At 45.0% G+C, this 22,042-nt stretch overlaps 1 protein-coding gene across 17 annotated transcripts in view; it reads left to right on the top strand.

Annotated features, from left to right (window-relative positions):
* znf536 (zinc finger protein 536) overlaps positions 1 to 22,042 on the top strand; it is a 336,911-nt gene that overhangs the window by 230,940 nt on the left and 83,929 nt on the right. For 9 of the 17 annotated variants that reach the window (XM_078944692.1, XM_078944693.1, XM_023953729.2 and 6 more), the window contains one exon: positions 1,633 to 1,724. The exons of 7 other annotated variants lie outside the window; for them this stretch is intronic. The gene's annotated coding sequence lies outside the window, so the exon portion shown is untranslated. Of the gene's footprint in view, positions 1 to 1,614; positions 1,725 to 22,042 lie in introns of those variants that run through there. One more of the 17 variants, XM_078944694.1, reaches the window with a different exon arrangement.

Below are 22,042 nucleotides of genomic sequence, written 5' to 3'. Positions count from 1 at the left end.
TATGTGCTGGGCTGCTGGTGGTGGTGGTGGTGGTGGGGGGGGGTCTTTAAAGAAAGCAATCATGGAAATATGTTTACAAGCTGAAATTTTTTAACCTTTAATGCCAGATTTATTGATTTTTTTCAGCTTTTTTAGACTTGCTAGAATCACCTATATATGCTTTGCTCATACATTTTTATTTTTTAAAGCATAAATGTGAAGAAATTGTCAGGAATTCTGCTTTAAGGGGTTGAAACCTGTCGGCTTTTCAAAGCAAACACTTTTTGTTTCAACGATCTGACTGTTGGAGCAAAAAATCCTGAAGTTTCCCTGCGGCTTCCTGGTGTCACACTCTCCAAAGTGTCTGTTTTTTTTTCTTAACTGTCAAAGATTGAAAATAAAAAGGGGAATTCAAATAAAACCCCCCACTCAGAGGAGGCCTGGAACTGGTAGCTTCGGTTCCTCCTGGAATCTCGTTTTGTGTTTTTAAACGCCGGGCGCCGCGGCGGGGACGGCCTCTCCCATCAGAACTTCTCCGTTTTCCCTGAGACGAGCAGAAACACGGATGGTTTCCTGCATTCTTTATATATTTTTTCCTTTTCTGGTGGGTGAAGTCGCCGCCGCCGCCGCCGCACTCCCTCCTCGTGTGGAGCGGGCCCAGAAAACACTCTGAAAGGTTTGGATGCAATTCACATATAGGTCAATTAAATGCAACAACATCTGCTCTCTCCCCACCATTTGCATATATCATTCATATGTTAATCATGTCCCTTGTTTTTTTTTTTTACTTCCTCCCCTCCTCCCAATCTCTTTGTATCACCAAACAAAACAAAAACAAAAAAAGATGCAGAAAATTTGGATTCATACTTCCCTTTTTTGAAAAACACACTCGTCCTATTTTTGCTTCCGGATGCTCGGAGGGGAGGTTAGGCGACCGGCGTTCCCCCCGCCATGCCCCCGATTCTGACAGGAGGCTCCTTTAACAGCGGAGAAGGCGAGGCCCTATCTGTTCCCCGAGCAAGCTTAGTGCTTTATAAATCAATGATGACACAGATGGACTAGAGATAATCTATTTAGAATGCCTCACAGCAAATATTGTTGTGCAGACGATTAGGCAGACAGTTCTTTTAACGGGGCGCCCCCCAACATTTCTCACATTTATTCCTGTAAATTTGACAATGAAGAGTGGAGCCGGTGGTGCAGGGGGACGCGGCGAGGAAGAGGAGGCAGACCTGGCTGTTTAAAGGGGGGGGGGGGGGGTAAATGGCAGTCCACGGTCTCACTTTTGACAGTGGCTCTCAATTTAGCGCGGGAAGGAGTGCCAAACCCAAGTGGGGGGGCTGTCAGAGGCGGCCCTGATAAATATAAGCCCGTATTGATCGGCTGAAAATGAAAGATCCCCGAGTGGCGTGCAGTATTTAGCTTCTCGTCTGCCCCGCGTCAGCGGTGGCCTTGCCTGGGAGGGATAGATTTTCCGCCGCGCCTCCGGGGCACCGCAGCGCCGCCGGCTTTGATTTCATCTTTAACCTTTTTCGGCTGCGTTCTCTTGACCTCTGAAGCTCTCTGAATTTGTTAGATTTCCACTTTGACATCGATCCCCCCTGTTTTTTCCCAGCGCCTCACCTCTCCCTCCCTGTCCGCCTCCCCCCCCAGGTGCCCCGCCCCCACGGCAGTGAGCCGGACTGACATTTAGAGGCGTCTTGACCCTAACAGGTTGTCCACCAGTATGCCGGTGGTGCACTAAGGTACGTTTTCTCCTTTGCCGGGTCTTTTTGACCCCAGAATCTGCTCTGCTGTTGAGGAAAAGCTTCTCTCTTAGGTTTGAATTCAGACTTTTTGGGCTTTTTCAGCACAAACAGGCAGGTTTGAGTCCAGAACAGAACCGTGGTCCATTGTTCCACTTCAGAACCCAAAAGTTCTGGAGTCTTAGCTGCAAAAACATGTCGGTTCTAATAATCTGTCATGCCTCACAGTTAGACGCATATTAATCTCTCCATCGATGTTTGTTTCTATTAGAATTACAAATGAGGTCAATGAAATATTTTGTATTTAATTTGTGAGTCAAACTAAAGAAGCCTTGAAGGAGAAATTTCAAAATGGAAAAAAATTTGAACATTTTACATTTTTAAATTGAAAATCAGTCAATTTGAGCAAAAACATAACATTTCCCGTTGATAAAATCCATTAAAATAAAGAAACTCAAATTATGTTTTAAAGAGTTTTTATTTTATGTGTTCATTGCACTAATTAACCCCTGCAGGGAAAGTGTGGTAAAGACTTTCAAGTATCAACGGGTCATTTTGACCCAGAACATGACAAGGTGATTAAGAAAATAGCATTTCCCGTAGATAATGTTTGTTTCTACAAAGTGTGTCTTATATATTGTTGAAAAAAGATTGATTTTTATGGTATATTTCCTAAAAGCACGTCGTGGAACGTTACCTGTTAGGTGCCTCATATCAAATAAACGGTTAGTTTTAACCAGGAAATAGACAAATGTTCTTGATAAGGTTGAGAGTTTCTGAAGCGTTTCTAGGAGATAACAGAGTTCATCAATTATTTTTAGTCCTCCATGTCCTGAAGCTGCAAAGCAGCTCCAGAAAAACACAACATAGCCACAGAATTGTTAGAAAATATGTAAATTTTTGACAAATTACACTCAAAGTCAAAGGGAATTGATATTGCATGAATGCTCCTGGGCTCCTGGTGACATCTGTATGCCCTGGAAGTCACATTCTGCTTTTTTCTTCTCCAAATCGTCTCACATTTTCACACTTTTTCATTAAAAACCGGATCAAGAAAAGGTTTGACTATTTCAGAAAAATATTTTCTTCAGTGAGATCATCTCATCAAAGATGAGGAAAACCTTGCTAAGGTTGAAAAACACTTCACAGCAAATCTCATGTCAACGTCGTGGGCTGAGAACGGTTGGAGAACCGTCACACGAAGGAACCGGGAGCCTAAAACTGTGGTCAGATGTCATTAGTGAGGAATTGGTGACCTTTGAACCCAAACTGAGACTGATCTGAGACAAACAGGAGAATGTTCAGGTGTTTGTAGCAAATCTCAGCTCATCAGCGTAGTTTTGAAGCATCTTTGACGTTCATACAAGGCGAGTTTATTTGTATTCAAAGTGCTAAATTAATAGATTAATAGAATTAATAGAACTGAATTCCTCAAGTAATAGTCCAGATGTCAACTCTTGAATGAAAACTGGTGGCTCTTTTACCTGGATTTGAACGCTTCAGCTGTTCCAGATCTGTAGAGCATAGAATCTAAACGCAGCTTCTCCATGTTTGGTCTGAACTCTAGGAGTTCACAAAAGACCAGATCCAGACAGCGGAGAGGTCTGGCTAGTTCATACTGGGTCAGGAACCGTACCGAACCGTAAGGTCTATCTTCTGGCAAACAGACCTCCGAGCTGGACTCTTGTGGTCCACTTGTGGGGTTCTTGTGAGAACCCGAGCAGCAGAGTTCTGAATCAGCTTCAGTTTCCTGATGGATTTTTTCTTTGGTCATCCAGTCCACTAAAGATGAATCTATCGACTATATTTAAGAAACTTCATTGTTTAGATGAACAAACACAGTGAAACACACAACTGCAATCTCAAATACATATAAATTCAAATGTTTAAAACATTCCAAGGGAGTGAACTTCTGTCCTCCTTACACATCAGATCCTAGTTCACCATGATAGTTGCTGATTTTGTTTGGTCATGGAGTCCTTTCCAGGTCTCTCCTGGATACTGGATACTGGTTCCCACTGTAGATCAATGGAGTCTCAAAGCCACGAAGATGTTTTCACTGTTTCTGAACCCAAAGTCTGGTCTGGTCCGGCTGGCAGAAGTGGTTCTGCAAACTCTGGTACCATGTGGACCAATTCCCACGTTTGGATCTATTCTCAAAGCGTTCCCAGTGTTTTTGGATTCTGATTCTGACACTTTTTAGCCAAAATCTAAACCTCTGTGTCGTTTTCGAAGACATAGTTTCTGCAGAAAGAGCGGCAGGAGTTTGCTAGAAATTCACCTCTGAGTTGTGGGTGGGCCTGTTGGTGCGGAGTATGCCTGCTCCTGCTTCCCATCATCAATCTGTCTACAGAAAATACCCAGAAAAGCAGTTTGAAGCTGAATTTCTGTCATGTGAAAAATGCCACAAGAACCTGTCAAAAACACTGTTTTCATCGGATTGCGTCATTAATGATCGACCATCGAGGGTCTGAACATTTTTATATTTGTACACTCTATCAGTGAAATGATGTTTAAAATCTGCATTTTGGTTGAGTTTATCCATTTCCGTATATATATTTTTAAACGCGTCTGCGGATCTAAATCATCTCGACGATGAAGGAAGAATTCCAGAAATGAGGGAGGGAGCAGATTTCGCATTTGCTTCTCCCGCTGTAAGGACACGAACACACACAGCTTCGGTGCACGCACACGTCCACACATTCCAACTGTTCGTCATTCACCCACCATTTAGTCTTATCCCCAAAGGCACTCCGTCTTAAGCACACACAGTCACACGGCTACAGTACACTGCTGCTATGTGCGCACACAGAACTTGTAACAATCTGGATTGTGATAATCTATGATAATCATCCGCCACATGCCACCTAAAAACGCACATGGGTGGCATTCGACGCCCACACTTCAGCAGATCTCTGCTCCCCCCCCCCCCTGCACCAATGTCACTACCTCCAGTGTCAATGTCACCACTCGTCTCCTTGTTTCTCTTTTATGTATGAGGAAGCTCGCCCCGCGAACCGTAGCGCGGGGGGGGGGCAGCAGAAAGGAACGCATCCCGAACAATTTATGTTTAACATTAGTGTAATTGAATCGCACTCGTATATCAAAGTAAGGAAGTGAGGATGGAAATGTAAGGTAGGGGGTCCATGAAAACACAGATCTGTCCCACAATGTCTCTTTTTTTTTAAATTCTCTCCTCCACTCCCCTCCTTCGGAGAGATGGATGATAAATTCCCAGCGATGGAGCCGGCAACAGCTGTTGGCAGACAGGCCTGATATGAGAATAGCAGCATAGGATGAGCGGGCATTAAAAATTAATACGCTATTTAGCCTAGGTGTATTTTAGGTATTTGACATTTTCATGTCCGGGACAGGCTAAATTTATTCTTAGTACAGAAAAAAATAAAATAAAATAAAAGTGGGGGTCATGCTGAGCTGCAGCCACAGCCAATAAAAGGAGGGAAAAAAACGGCTCCATTCTGAGGTGCTGAAGATGAAAATACTAAGAAAAAGAGGGGGGGATACGTCGCTCAGAGTTTTGAAATTTTTATTTTGCCATTATCTCGAGATGATTATTACGTTATCGTGAGATAATCAAGCTCGTTTTCATACGATTACAAGTTAATTTATGTCGTTATCTGGAGAAATTGTTGATTTTCTCCAGATTAAGCGTTACTCGCCGTTCTGCAGACTGACGGACGCTCCGTCCTGTGACGCTTTCAGGGGGATTCAGCTGCAGTTTCCCTTAAAGAACTTCTGAAAAAAACTCACTAATATCAGCAGAGGACATTCTTTAGTGGGCTGACTAACCACATTTAGTCAGCCATTTTATTTCATAAATGGGATTATTTTTGGGAAAACGTCTTATCAGGAATTTGGTATTTGATGACGTTTTTAAGGCTTTTCTCATGATTACATTCTAAAACTCTTTAGCTGTGTGGTGGTAACCCCCCAGAAAAAACTTGATCAGACTCTAAACATGAACTTTTATTAATATTCATATTTTGCTATAAGAAACACATCTTATGTCCAGTTCTCCGGGACATTCCGTGGCTCACGCTAAGTATTAATAATACATGTAACTAACTTTCTACCTAATGAATGCAATTCTTGTAGAAATTCAGTGTACCGACATCAATGATGGGAATATTGGATGCTAACGCCATTTAGGTGATCCAACAGACTAACCATAAAGCAGCTGATTTGGTCTGATTTTGCTTTTTAAAATGGTTTCACTCTGACATGTTTTGAACACATTAGGGAAAACTGTTCCTGCTGTTGGCCTGGCTGCAAGATCTGTATAATATTAGTAAAACATCTTTCTGACTTTTGTTAAAAAAACTAATTTCCAGCCTGAGCAGCGAGCATGCTGGTAGTGTTTGTCCGTGTCGCTCGTGTCCGTGAATATTCCGCCTCTGTCCAGTTGTGAGTGCTACTGATAAGAACACTGCGCAGGGATTAAGGCAGTGATTGACTGAACAAAAAGCGTATCGCCAACAAAACAAACAGCGTGAGCGGCAGACAGAGTGCTGCTTCTGCCATCATTTTGTGGTGAAATGCTGCTTTTGAAACGATGAAATCAAGACGCTTTGAGCTTAATTGGACTGTAGAGTCGTGGAAGCATCAGTGCATAGACAAAGCAGCGGCCTGGAATGATAATCCAGACGTCCCATCTACCAAACGCTGCAGCACTAGCATCATTTATGAGACCATGCTGATGGATCATGATTTATGGTCATTATTTATGAGACCATGACGGTGGATAAATTCATCCACCATGAAACTGGTATGACAGCTGGTATGAAAAACCAGTAAAAAAGTATCTGGAAAAAGTAGTAGAAGGTGGAATTCTGAAAGTAGATCAGCCACTAATCCTTACAGACCTGACCCGCTCTGTCTGGTCAGACTTTACTACGATATGTTGCATCTGCGATGGAAACATTTGAGACTTTTCAGTCGCATTGAAGGATGTGATAGGAAACACTCTCATTTGCCTCACATGTGCAGACTAGATCTGCTTTACGTCATACGTCCTGTTAGGTTGGTCTAAAGTCTTATGCTGCGTTTACGAATAACGGGAGATTTTTACCTGATAGATTTGGGTCCAGCGCCGCTTTTTCAACATGTAAACCTGTCGCTACCAGCTTTTGTGGGAGGAGCTACTTTCTTAAAGTTTTAGCTTTGACTGTACATCTGTATATGTCATTTACAGTCAATGCATGGAGGACATTGATGATGTTGACAGTTGAGGTTTTATTCAAAAGCGTCGGCAGTCACTCCTCCGTGTCTCGGCTCATGACGTTATTCCAGTACGGTGAGCTTCACCATCCACTGCGGGAGCTGTGATGTGACGCCCGAAATGTTCTACCGCCGAGCGCCACCCGAAACTCACACCCACCACAGGACCTCTCAACGCGTCTGGACATTGACTTGTTGAACCTGGACGTCCTTGCCTCCCAAATTGTGTTCGGTGTGAACGTAGCTTGAGACTTCGGTCTATGTCATGTTGTAACTGCAAACGTTAGACACTTGTAACTGCAAACGATAGACACCTGTGCTATCTTATGGGGTCCAGATGACCCCCCCCTTACATTGACGTGTTCTCCCTACCATGACAAAGGTGGATAAAGGTGGAAAGATTTCATGTAATCCATGGACACCAGTGAAGATCACAAATCATTGAAGAAAAAAGGTTCAGAGCACTGTCTAGTGGGTCTAGATGACCCCACTCCCAATGTTCAAGTGCCTAGGATAGCACAAGGGTTAGAAGGACAAATGATTTGAAGGGTGTGATTGGAAACAGTCTTTGAACATGACTGTCCCATCTGCCTCACGAACCCTGTAGATGTTACAGACAAATGCTGCTTTATGTCGGACGTCCTACCTCACGTGAGATCCAGAGTCTTAGGTATGACTGGATTTGGGTTAAAAACAAATCAAAACATTTTCTTTAAAGGCTGTAAAAACACTGATTTAGTGTTTTTTTAAAAATCCCAAAGGTACTTTATTTTAGACATTTATGCCTTTTAAACATAACATCAAAGGCATTCAGGTCAGTTTTAAGGATTTCTCATCAGTCTGCTACACGAGCTAGAAGGAGTTTTTGCGTCTTCTCAGTTGATTCTTCTGCTTTGTGTGTTGTTGACGCTTTTCCTGCTAATTTTCCTGTTCCCTCTCGCCTCTTTCTCTCCATTTGCATTGCTTCCACACTTGCCAGAAACTTCCTGCTGCAGAACGGCACTGTATATACACTGACTGTTATTACCTTGGGGAACGTTTAGCAGCTCTGTGTTTAACACCATAACCTCCGCTACATCAGCAGTGGCAGTGAGTAGGAAAACCCGGGAGGTGGAAACCAGAGACGGCTCGTGTTAGGCGAGCTTTCGACTGATCACCACAATAAAGACGACAGCGGAGAAGGAGAGAGGGAGCGTGTAGCAAGGCTGCTTTATTCCCACCTATTGGATGATCAGTGACTCTTAAGGGGAAGGATAATTCCTTGCGATGCCTCTCACTACAAAGTAAGGAGAAATCAAAGCCCTTCATGCTCAGAGATGGAAATAAAAGAATCATTTCTGTTCTTTTTTCCTCTTTTCTACCTCCCATTGATTTGCTTAACTAGTGTTAAGTGGAACTATTTCAGATACTTGACTTTGTGTCTAGTCAGGTGGAGACTGGCTGCCAGTACGGTGGAAAAAAAGGCCTCAGCGATGATCAGACGCGTTGGATATCCGTCCAGCACGTTAAGAGTCATATTGAAACATCAAACAAAGCTTTTCATCTCGCTGTATTCTGTTTCCAGTTTCCGTTTTCAAAGTGACAACACTCAGGGATCCTTTGAGGCTTAAAGCCTCTTGGCAGATGTCACTCATGCTGTCATTTAAATTAGGCGACTTACGCCGCTCACTCAATCCTCCTGACTTTTGAAGGTGGAGATTTGTCTTTTTGTTTTTTTTATATCAAGACGCGTTTCCAGCTGTGAGCAAGAGCAGTCTGATGTTTTAGCTAAGAAGGGAATTCATTCTTCTGATGTCTCTGTCTTTAGAATAAACCAAAGCTTCTTGAACAAAATGAACCGAACACATTTCCTACACATCTCAATCACGACTTAAATTTTTTTTTAAAGTCTTTAACTCCACCCCTTAATGTAATAATGGATTTGTCCATCTACTCCACCAAGTCTTCCATCCATCCATCCATCCATCCATCCATCCATCCATCCATCCATCCATCCATCCATCCATCCATCCATCCATCCATCCATCCATCCATCCAACTTCCATCCATCAATCCATCCATCCATCCACCCATCCATCCATCCATCCATCCATCCATCCATCCATCCATCCATCCAACTTCCATCCATCAATCCATCCATCCATCCATCCATCCACCCATCCATCCATCCATCCATCTAACTTCCATCCATCCGTCCATCTAACATCCATCCATCCATCCATCCAACATCCATCCATGCATCTGACCACCCACTCATTGTTTTCTCCATCCATTTAATTACCCACCCATCTTTCCAACCCTCTATTCTTCCATCCATCCACCCGTTCATCCACCCTTCCTGTCATCCAGCCGTCCATCTATTCCTCCATTGATCCATCCACCCAACTACTGTTTTATCCATCTATTCTTCCAACTATCCATCCATCAATCAGACCATCCACCCACCCAGTCTTTGAGTTTCAATGTCATAAATTTGACCGTGGAAAGTCCAAGCAGTTGTTGCTGAAAATATACTTTGTGGTAAAGACACAAAATTAGAAACGTTTGCTTTGCTTCAGAATCCTTTGACCTGCATGGAAATGTCAGTCAAAGCTTCGTCCAGCCAGCATAAAACTGGAAGGGGTTGACCAGTCAGAGAAATTGTTCTGTGGTTGTTGTTGGGCCTTTTATAGAGGTAGCTGCGCAAGTCAAAGTAAGACGTGCCATGAAAGGGGGGCGTGAGCAGGTGTGAACAGGTGCAAACTGGTGCACACAGCTGTGAACTGGTGACCTGCGACATTTCCTGAACTCTGTCTGGACTTCCTACTGAAAGATAGATGTCTGTGGACGACCCATAGGAAACAAGTCATCACGGATTTCCACAAAAGGCCTAATCAAAGTAACTTCCAGCATATTAGCGACGAGGAAGCCCCCCCCCCCCCCCCCCTCATATCCTCCATCCTTCCTCCTGGCACCCACCGCCCCCCATTCCCCTCCCTTTTGTGGCATTGCTCTCCCGCCTCGGCAAGTTTCCTGAATTAAACTGCCGGCTTCCTGTTCTTTTATATGCACAGCCACATCTGGGGAGCCCGCTCGCAGGGCCCCGCCGCTTAATAACAATCACCTTCCCTTTCACTCGGCCCTGATTGTTTCTAATTCGCCCTGACAGATAGTAGCTGACAAGCCGCCCGCGTCTCCCTCCCTCCGTGACCCGGGCTCACTCAGCACACTTATAAGGCCTGTCATTTTTAATATTTGATTTTCACTTTGTAAAAAGTTATGTGTTTTAGAGCTGCCACGGACTCCCCACCCCCTAAAATCACGTGATTACATTCCTGTTGTAAGCCAGGGCCAAGCAGAGCGCCGCCGCCTCGCTCCCGGCTCCAGATGTTTGCCTCTACCTGAGACGCAGCCAGGTGTAGACACAACCCAGGCTGCGTTGCTAACAACAGACCATCAGACATGCATCCTCCAGCCCTCCAGCATTATTTGCTTTCCATTGATTTCCATTAAAGAGATATGCAGCCATGTATAATGCATATCAGGTAGGCTGATCATTAAATGAAAAGATGGATTCATCGACAGCTTGACGGATGACATTTTCCCCAGCGATCCATATGGCCCTTCAATAAAAATACAATTTGGAGCTCAAGACAAAGAAAGAAAGTAGAAGAGAAGAGTGATTCAAAGGTTGTCCAACCCCCCCTCCCGACATGAAGCACTTCCGTGTCGGGAAACTGAGGACGCCCGGGGCACGCCCACTGCTATGCTCTGTTCCTTACCCGGCGACAACTAATTGGAGCACCACTGCATGTTTTCACTAAAGGCACAATTTAATTACATTTGAGCTGAGAACGAGTATTTTGGGAACGTCTGTATGTTCATCCAAACAAATGGAGCGAGTGAAAAGCAATATTTGTTTTGCTTTGATTAACAAACGGGCGGGGGCAATTCGTCAAGGAAGAAAGAAAAAAGAGGAGTGAGGGCAGAAAAAGTCCTGCTCGTCACCCCTCCACCCAGGTTCCTCCACGCCGCTGACACTTTGACCTCTTCGGCCCTCCGGTTCATAAAAGCCGCATTATTGACTGAGCGGGTAACGTAAAGAGTATTGTTTTCTCCAAGGTTGTATTAATAAACATGAATGAATTTATTTGTCTTCACCAAAGCATGATTAATGCACATTAATGTCTGGATATTGCTCACTCTGCCCTGCATCACCAAGCACATATCACACCCCCACCCAAACACACACTGTCGCAAAAAAAGCCAGTCAATGTTAAATATTTATGGCATAATATTAATGGTTTTGTAAGGAAAATAACACATTATTAATCCACTGATTAACAACTGATTAACCTTTTTTATTAAACACGTGATCCGTGCATCGTCGACTCAGGATATGTCGAGCGACTGCGCCGCCGAATAATTATTTCTGTGTCTTTTCTAATTGCAAAAATCGCATGGCTGAGCTGTGCGCATGTGTGCGTGCCGTTTTTGTACTTTTCCTCTCGCTTTGACTCACGCATGGGCGCCGCTTCGCGCTGCTCCCAACGTATGTGGCTGAGAAGATGACGGCGAAGGACGAGGGATGAGGAAAGACAATAAAGCATCCAAACACCACTCTTTTCACTCGGAGGGGGGAAACGAGAGCAGCGCCCAAATTTAGAAGCATATCTCTCTGAAACAATGGGGGGGTTTAATTCACATATCCGTTTATTCTGCAGTGGGAAAGTGGAGTGAAAACACAGCTGAAGGACAAAACATTCTGTCTTTTTTCTTGCTCCTGCTCATCTCGAAGCCATTGTCTGAGTATTTTTAGTTCTTGTCAACTGACAGAAACGATGCCGTGTTTTCCTGCGGAGCGGCGCTGACCCCGGCTTGGAATCTGATGTTTAAATCCACCTTTTTCCACTCATTTTTGTGCCGCATCGGGGATCCAGAATAGAACAGGAACGCCTTCTTCTGTGCAGCACTGCTCAGCTGAAAGACTTTGAATTTGGCAAAGTCAGAATCCAGCAAATTAGACAAACGAAGCCTGATCGCTCCTTCAGACATTGACCTGCTGCTGTTTGGGTCATGGTTATCTATGGAGCAGTCCCACACCATCACACTACCAAGGCCGTGCTTTACTGGTGACTGATGTTGGGAAAGGTTTTGGAGAAGCTCCAGATGCTTGGGTCTAGAGAGACCTAAGCCTTCGTCTAAGCCTTCGTCTACTCCTGTGTGGATCAGGGTCTCACTGTGGTCCTCTGGATCTGTGGTTTGCAGGCCACGCGCCGCCATACACTAACTAACCTATAGGTCTAAAAACATTTACCATGACCAGGACATCGGTTCTGTGTTCATCCAAACAGGCCCCGGCTTCACACAGAGCAGGAAGGCAAATGTGAGATCACAAAAGACTTTTATTTAACTGGTTCTTACTCAAGACACTTTGATGAGAACGGCCCAATGTTGTTAGTACAGAGTTCCTCTTTTTCTTTAATATTTTGAGTTGGTCTGGAGCTTCACAGCTGCACAGAAACCTCTGGCATCATTTCAGACTCAAGCAGGACTTTGATTCTGTTTTAGATCTTTTTGCTCATGTTTGAGGTCAGGCGGCAAATATTTGTCATTTTCAGACAAACGTTTGTCTTCTGCAGAATCCTGAAAACTCTGCTCTTATTCCATAAACTCCTTCTCGTTCACCTCCATTCATCCTTTCTCTTGTCATTCATCTCTTCGGTTTTAATCGTCTTGGAGACCAGCTGGACTCCAGTGCCGTTCCTTCTAGAAAGTTCTTTGATCATTGGAGTGAATGAAACTCTCACTGACAGTTTTGGTCCGGGTCCTGAGTTCAGTCTTTGCTCATTTTCTTGTGGATTCCTGAACGCGCCTCTTTGAGCGTCTCGACATGAATCCAGTGTGGATCCAGCAGTAATTAAGAGAACGGTCAAGGTGCTTAATTCAATTTTTCCGATCGGGTTTTCCCTGTAATCTTGAGTTCATCTGTTCCTGAAGCATCCAGAGTGGCAGAGACATGAGCCCTAAGCCTCTTAAGGCTTGCAGCGCAGACACAACACGAGCAGGGAGCGGTTTAGGCATGGTGCAGGCCTTCTTTAATTGCTAAGCAGATATGACTGTGCTTTCACTGCGGTCGGTGCCGGGTCAGTGGGGCCCGAGGGATTAGCTGCGCAGAGGCGCTTCAGTCAGAAGAAAAGAACGCAGGAAACTTCATTCAGAGGAGAAGACAAAAGAAGCGCACCTCTGAGGGTTCAGTCATTGATCCGTTTGGAGTCTGCAGCCTGAACTTCACAGAGTTTCCTGGAGGATGGTTGCCACACCTGTGGGAGGACGCACGCAGGCTTCCTGTCTCACGGCGGCAGAAACGGCGGGTTTGTCACACAGCGAACACGGAGTCAAAACACTCCAAAGCGGCGTGAGTCTGGGTGGGAGGAAGACATCCTTGCCTCCTTGTCACCAGCTGGGTTTGGACGTCCCACCGCAGGAGCGTCGGTGACAGCCCACTGAAGGCTGCTTTGTTTCCCCAAGCCGTCTCCATTCCCTCTAATGAGCCATTATGGTTGTGTTTTGTCTCAGTCGTGTTTGTTGGCTGGCTGACTTTCTGAAATGACAAGACAGAGGGAACGGGTAGGGGGTGGAGGATGAGGAGTCTTTCATTTTGCCTTCATCGAAGTGGCGCAGCTCTACAAGACAGAACTATTTAGAAGAGTTGCCAAAACTCAACAGGCTCCGAGGGAAGTGAAGAGCTTCTGCTCCGCTGCTCCTCCCGAATCAAAGCTCCGCTCTCGAGCCCCAACTCTTCCTCCGCTCCGTCCGCAGATTCGGGACGCTCAAACGAGCGAGATGGAGAGTGATGGGATGTTGACGTGGGGGAGGAGAGAGGCGAGGTGAGCTGGGTGGCTAAGCAGACACGGTGACAACCCACCTGTCAGCAGGTACTCAGTTTAATTGGGAAACGAGGGCCGCGGGACAATAACGGGGGCCCATCACTTCTCCCTGTCTGCTCGTTTTCTGACGGGCTTTTGAAGTCACCAGGCGCTCCTCCGGAGCTCCTTCCTCCCCTCCTCTGGAGGAGAGAGGAGACATCGAGTAAATGTGGAGATCTAACCAGAGGTTACCGGCGTGTGGACAGGCCTCGTAACGTAAGACTCCCCTTCCTCTCTCAATGCCAATTCCAGCCATCAGGCTGTGTTTGCCCTCTAATGAAACACATCCATCTTCATCACACTCTCTCGTGGCTCTCCAACTCACTTTACAGCATAGTCAGTTAAACCCTCAGGGGCCACTCTGTGCGTAAAAGGATATATAATGCTTTGACATTTCAGCGAGTCCACATTAGGCACACCCACGGAGCATTTGGGTTGGAAAGAGTCATAGTGGAGCCCAGAGGTAGAGCGGGGCCGGGCGGAGGGATTGGGTCTCGTGTAAGCTAGTTAGCTCTTTGGATTCAGTTACTTATGCTGATGTAAGAGGGCAATTGTAAGCTGATACTCAATCTCTCTGTGACCCCTACACTGGCTCTGCTTCTCATATTAGGCTGCACAAGCTCCTAAATAGTGTAACAATAGACTAATAATAAATAACTCAAATGGACTTAACTGGATAGAAGAGTGTATTACTGTTGTGGATCAGCTTTCTTAAATTTTCTCAACGCTCTTCTTGCGATTCTTCTGTCTCATTGGTCGCTTTGGTTGAAGCTTTTTTTCCCTTCCGTTTTCTGCGTCCATTCCCTTCAGAAACAGAAGTAAAACAGTGGCTGATGAAAAGACTTTTTTGTTTGAAATATTTTTTCAACCGTCCAATTCTGTGGATCTATTCATCCAACATCCATCCAGCCTTTCGTTTCTCAAGTATTTATCCATCCAACCATCCGCATCAATTCTATTTCCATCCATTCATGCATTTATGTCTTTATCCATCCATCAATGTATTTATCTATTTGTCCATTTCTTTTCCATTCATGTAACCATCCATATTTCATTCCAGTTGTATCCATCCATTCATTTACCTATCCTTCAATTACATCTTTTTTTATTTATATTTTCGTCCGTCCGTCCGTCCATTTATCTAATTATGAAGTATTTATCCATCCAGCCATCTGTATCTATTCTACTTCCATCCATCTGTTTTTCTATTCATCCACTTATGTCTATTTCAATCTATCAGTGTATGTATCCATTCATCTAGTTGTGTTTCTACTCATACATCCATCCATGTATCCATCCATCCATCCATCCATCCATCCATCCATCCATTCATACATACAACCATTAGTCTATTTATTGAGTATTTATCCATCCAACCATCTGTATCGAATCTATTTCCATCCATCTGAATATCTGCTCATCCATCCATTTCTACAACCACCTCTTCATCTGTTTGCTTATCTACTCATCATTCATCCAATTATCTTGTTTTCTCATCCATCCATATTTGTATCTAAACATTCTTTCATCTCCATCCCTCATTTTATTTGTTCATGTTTTCATCTGTCCATCATTTCTCCATCTGTCTATCTCTTCCTCAATCCTATCTCTCTTCTCTATTACCTGCTGTATTATTAATCTGGCCTAGATTAGATTAGATTCTGTCTTCTCTAGATCTTTGCTTACTCTCTCTGTCTGCAGCGTTTTTATGACCTTGATTTTAAGTTGGTGTAAAAATCAACTGGTTTTCCTCCGGATGAAAGGATGTTTGAGTATCTGTAGGAAAGCGGTCCAAACATCTGCAGTCCGACCTTCGCTCGCGTTTGTTCAGGCGTGCTGTTCTGCGTGAAAACAAAAGGCCGTGTTGATGTTTTCTGGTCAAAGTAGTCATTATTTCTCTCCAGGCGCCTTTTTTCCCCCCTCCCGTTATTGTTTAATGTCTCGGAGTTCAAATCCCTGTAAAGTTTGAGGACTTCTTTCCAATTCCCAGGTTGGAGCCATGGTTCCTTACCTTCCCTCATATTGTGTTTCTTCAATTATGTCCTTCTGTCACAGCTGACAGATCAAGCTTTTAATTCACGGCGAGTCACTGAAACAGGGATAATGCCGCCGCCGCCGCCGCGTCGAGGATACTAATGTTTTCCGAGGAGTCTGCCACATTCCCGTCTGCCGATTGTGTCTGTTTCAATAGGCTGAGTGTGGTTAACGGGGGGTGGGATAGGTAAAGTCAACAGTTCTGCTCCTCCATTGTCCCCCCGCTGCTCTTGGGGGGGGGGGGTTATCCAGCCCCCACATAATCGTGTGGACAGTGCATTCATGCAAAGACGCCCAAAAAAAAAAAAAAGCGAGATCTTTTCAGCTCAGAACAACAAACATATTTATTATTCATAAAAGCTAATGCATTGTTTCTGTTGCTTTAGATTTGGGGTTATTTTCCTTCTTCTTCCTCCTCTCTGTTGTGGCGCCGCTTCCGCGTTGAAGCCAATTCTCCCAGGCAAAGGTTGGCAGAGAAGTTTGAAAGACAAAGCGGCGGATCCGTGCGATTCAGATCGCTCTTTGAGCCCCGCCGAACGGCGCTTTAAATGTTAAATGGGGGTTGAAGCCTGCCTGAACTAATTTGTAGAGCTTTGCACCATGTTGACATTTAAATGTGATAAGAATAGCAAACTGTACCGCCGACCTATTTTAAAGATGCTTTTGGAATCCATTCACATCAGCCGTGGCCTATAATTAATAAAAAAAGACAGGCCTCCCTTTGCTCCAGATTTGATTATAATACAAGCTTATAAACACACCAGGGATGGATGAGAGGAGGAACTGGGGTAGGCAATGAAGGGGAGGAAGGAGTGAGAAAGAGGAGAAATGATGAAGGCAGGGATGAAGAGGGAGGTGGATTGCGAACACCTGGTCTTTGAGGCAGATTGCGTTGGCTGGCTGCTGCGCGATCGCATTACTCTGATTCTGCCTCTCTTGTTTGTCAGAGAATTGAGAGAGAAAGGGGGGTGGGGGGGGGCTCTGAAAAATCAGCATGCAAATAACACCACATTGTTAACTTAATCAGATGCAGGGGGGAGCAGATATGGAGAGGGGATGGAAGGAGGCTGAGGTTACAACACCTCCCAGCACTGACCGCCCCCCACCCCCCCAGACTGATCGGGAGGGGGGGGTGTCCTTAAAAAACACTGAAAACGGGGTTTCGTTTCAGAGGTTCTGCTGTGTGATGCTGAAGGTCAGGCGGCGGCGTGGGGGGGGCACAATGGTGTTACGAGGCTTTAAACCGGCAGCCTTTAGTCAGTATAAAAGTTTAATACGCTCAGATTCTGCGGCCGCTCCCCCTCCTAAAGTCTGGAAGATTCCTGCAGTTTATTTCTTTATGGGGGGGGGGGGGGGGTATCAGACCTCTCCCCCCCCATGTTTAGTTGATTCTGAATTTAAAACTCACAGCTTCCTGCTCATGAAGATTATTTCCACATATAGAAGGAATTTTACCTGCAACAGGAAAACAGCAGCTGCCCCCCCCCAAAAAAAAACAACAACAAAAAAAAAAAAAACAGAAGACCAATAACAACCACATGAAACACAGGAACTGCACGGGGGCGTCGGTGGGCGGGGCCAAAAATACTAAACACTAATAAGAAATATAAAGTAAAAACAGCTTTCAGTAAAAGACGTGTTATGGTTTAAAATATTATTTAACCATCCAATCAATTCATCCAACATCCATCTGTTTTTCTATCCCTCCCTCCCTCGCTCCCTCCACCCCCCCCCCTCCATCCATCCACACTGAGGTGTCCCTCAGGCTGCAGGTGGATCTTGGGGCGTTTGTACTCAGAGTTCCTCCCTGACAGAAAGATTCCTAAAAATTAAAAATGTTGTTTTTGAAAAAAGAAAAGGAACCTCAGCTCTTCTATCAATCATTAAAAATCATCTTCTCTTCTGTAGAAACAGCATGAAACCCTTTGAGATGAGTTTGGTTACACACTTCAGTTTTCTGAAATTCACACAAACTTTGTTGTTTTTTTCTCCAGTTTTTTTTTTGCCGGCAGAAAAGAATAATGAAAAACTCTTAAAAAAAAGAAAAATTCAAAATAATATTTAGCATTTAAACTTCTGGACATCCAGCTGCTTTTCTATTCAGAAAGGTTCTTAAATCTCTCCGGTTTCTCACATCAGTTTTAAACAGGTGCATCATTTTGTTGTTGGTCTGTTCACGATTCTTTTAATCCCACAAAGAGTCAAACTTTTAGTGAAAGAAAATGAACCTTTCCATCGGCTTTCCACTGACGTCATGGCAACATGTCTATGGACCTCAGCTCTGCTCAGTTATCATCCATCCCATAATATTTCTATAGGCTCAAACTAGATTCAACCAGAATGAACAAAACACTAAACTGATAATGTAAAAAACAGTTTTAGCCTTTAAATGGGAAAGGATTCATTGTGAAGTTGACAGAGATATTGAAAATGTGAAGATTTTAAAAAAAATCTTTAGAAATAAAAATTAAATTTGACGAAATACTGAAAAGCTGAATGAAAAACTATCATCCTAAAACTTCTACCCAATGGGAAAAACACAGATTAGTAGTATCCGCTGCTGTTTTTCCGTTTCTCCTCTTCAGTCCTCAGTTTACAGTTTGGTTTTTAACATTGGTCCCAATTGAACGTCGGGGGTGGAGCTTTCAGCTCATTGGCCACCAGGACATGATTGACATCAGGTGATAAGGTTATGGTGACATCATAGGAACAGGTCCAAGTGACCATGAGGTCATCCATAGAAAACGGTTTACTTTTGGCTCCAACCAAATGAAGTCAAACAGTCGCCGTTTGTTTTGCGATATCCTGGTCGCCACGTTGGAACCCGAAGTCTTCAGTCAGCAGTGATTTGTCGAGTCGATCTGAGTCAATGTTGCTGCGGCAACCACTCTCACCAATCAGGAGTGAGCTTGTTGGAGGGCCACACCCCTTACCACCTGGAAGCAGCCTTCATGAAAGCTCTCAAATGTTTGAACACTGGACATGGGGTCAGCAGGCTCCACCTACTTTTATTGAGGGATTTGATTGGTTTATAAGTGAAACAACTTAAACTACAGACAAAAATGAAAAATAAATAAAAAGTGGGGACTTTAAGAAGATTTTAAAATAAAGGTACCAGATCCAGAACAGTTGTTCTGACCAATAGAATGACTGAGTAACAGCTGTTTGTTTTTCTTTGTAGAAGTTTCTAGGATTTTGGCTTCTTGGAGCCCGCAGGAACTTCCTGTTTGGAATGCCAGGGGGCGGGGTCACTTAGTCCAGCTCTCATAGACAGTCAAAGGGGATGACATGGGAGGAGCCAGCAACAGAAATGACATCCAGATATGACATCACCATAACCTCTGACACCCGTTGTCAATCATGTCCCGTTAGCCAATGGCCTCAAAGTCCCGCCCCCCGTAAAAACTGATACTCAGTATTTTCAGAATTTCTTTCATTTTCAATCGTTCTTCTAACAACGAACATGTTTAAAACTTTTCTCCAAAAATTTAAAATCTTTTTTTTTTTTATTCACCTACACCGGTTTGACCTCCTTTCACAGGGTCTAAACGACCCGATTCAACATTTCCTGCTGTTTTTCAAAATAAGCTACCCTTTTCATTGGTGTCGTTAAGTTTCCAGCTTTTCAAAGTAAAGGGCGGTTTCCGTTTCATCAGAGGGTAAACAGGACTTTTATTTTTTTTTCGGTTCACGCCGAGGCCTCTGAGGTTCTACCCGACTTCCTGCTTTAATCACGGAGCCGCCGGCGTCCACGCAAACGCCGCTTCCCTGGCATCTCCTCTCCTCTTTGTCTCTCCATCAGTCTTTCATTTCTTTATTTCCCTCCGCGAAAGCCTTTCATCCCCCCTCCACTCGCCTCGCCCCCCATCTCTAATCTTAAGAGCAGTCAGCACTTTGTTTTCTGATAAAGTTTGATAGATAAACATGCTCTCTTATGTCCCGGGGGGCCCTCCGCCCTCTCCCAGGAGCCCACCCCTCTAAAGCACTTCCTCTGCTACAATTAGTCTGTAATAAATACACCCTGGCCTTAAAGCACAGCTCCTCTCTGAGGCTCGCCTTCCTTTTATATTAAGTGCTACATTAGATCACTGTACATATCTGTGAAAGGAGAGACGGCCGGCCTTTTTTCCTTCCTCCCCGCTGGCCGTCCCCCCGACCGCGAGGAGAGTGGGCTTTTCGTGGCGTGTTGCAGAGACGTGGCGGCGTTCTCACTCCGGCCCGGTTCTCCTGATGGCTTCGATAGCGCCTGTTTGCTTTTTCTGAAGCAGGAAGCGCGAAGCGGGGAGACGCCGGTCTGCGGCGCGGCTCCCAGTTCCTGCTGGAGATCCTCCGCCTCACGTTTCCACGTCTCTAAATCCCATTTGCCGCCTCAGCCGGGAGCATATGGCAGCCGTACCTGTTCTTCCCCACAGAAAGTGTGTGTGCTGCAGGGTTGGGGGGGGGCTTTCAAACAGACATTCAGACATTGAGGAATCATTCAATTATCGGCCGCGTGATTTAAAATAATTACCTGACTCGCTTCCTGTAATAAGTGCAGCTAATTAGCCAGAGACTTTTCTTTGAGTTGAAAAGTCCCAACAGCAGAAGAAGCTTCGGCGCAAACGCCGTCCTGCCTGCAAGGCGTTCGTGCACGCCCCCCCCCCCCCCCACCACCACCTCACTGTGCACGAGGAGATCCTTCTTTCTTAATTAGCTGTGCAACGATTAAAGTCTCCTCGTAGTAAATTGAGCTGGATTTCCACACCTGTCACAACAACGCCTCCCTCCTCCACCACCTCTGTACCCCCCCCCCCCCCCCATCCACCCCTCCCCCCGTCGACCGCAGTCATTATGCAGAAAGCGCGCAGCAGGAAGTGGAAGAAAACAGCAATTATTCCTGATATTCTCCTATTTGTATCGACGTTCACCTGGAAGCTCCAAACCAGTACCCCCCCCCATCGCCCCTCGCCCTGCTGAAAACTGACCCCCACCCGCCGTGAGGCTGCTTTCCCGCTCTACGGCTGCAAAAGTTTCTGCACCCTCTCAGAACATTGAAAGGATACTCAGAGGTTCTGCAGGAGGAACGGCAGATTCTGGTCATGACAGTGGAGTTTCTGGTCAGATGTTGGCTGAAGCCTCACAGAGCTGCTGCTTTTGGACCTACAGGCTACAACCACGTCATCTCCCTGACGTGTAGAAGAAGCTCCTGTACAGATAGAACCCAGAGGTTTTCTCAGCTCTGAGGTACGGTGAGACATCTTCTGTGACTAAAGACAAATCCAGGTGGAATCCATCCGGACGAAGGAGAATCTAAAGATCTTAAAACCATCACAGTCTGAGATGTTTGAGTCTGAAGGGATCACAGATGCGTTCCTGCAGCTTTGAGAACCATCACCACACATGGAGAAACACTGTGGAGATGGTTCTCAAAGCTGACTCATGATCGGTCACCGGGGACGATGGAAAGAGACTTTTGGAAAAGCAAGAAGCCATGAAAAGAACAAAGGAGGAGGAACACAAAAGAACATCTGGATGAACTGCAAAACCTCTGGAGCGCTTCGTGACCTCAGACCTTCATGTGGCGGTGGGAGTGTGATGGTGTGGGGCTGAAGGTCCAGACAGATCCAAAAAGCAGCAGCTCCTCTCCAAATGGATCAAGGTGAAGGTTCTGGAGTGTTTTGGTCAAAGTTCTGGACTTTAGCCTGACTCTTTCATGGCTTTTGACTCAATTTTGTTCAAACAAATTTATGTATTCCAGAGGGGCAAATCTTTTTTCAAAGTGCTGCATGGCTTAAAAAATGTACATCAGACACACGCAATAAAAATATTGTAAATAAAAGTCCTCAATACGAGGAGAGGCCCAATACTACACAACGTAAAAACAAGATAAGATGAAGTGACATATGCGTGTTGATTCAGTGTCATTCCACTGATTAGCTGGGCTGCCTTTAAACTGTCATTCCTGCTGAAGAACCTGCATTAAAGCGCTTTTGTGAACCTTTTTTCACCGCCTCGACGCGGTTTTTCATGTCAGGACCTGGAGTCAGGATCAGGGAACAGACACGAAACTCCGCTGCAACATTTCCTCGTCCACTTCTGTTCACATCTTTGCGACCTGAAACACCGAAGCGACTGCTGCGCCGCTTAACAAACGGCGTC

This window comes from Oryzias latipes, chromosome 3 (genome assembly GCF_053564925.1).
Source record: "Oryzias latipes strain Hd-rR chromosome 3, Olatipes_Hd-rR_3.1".
In the NCBI taxonomy this organism is placed as follows: Eukaryota; Metazoa; Chordata; class Actinopteri; order Beloniformes; family Adrianichthyidae; genus Oryzias; species Oryzias latipes.
This window is presented reverse-complemented; position numbering and strand designations above follow the sequence as displayed.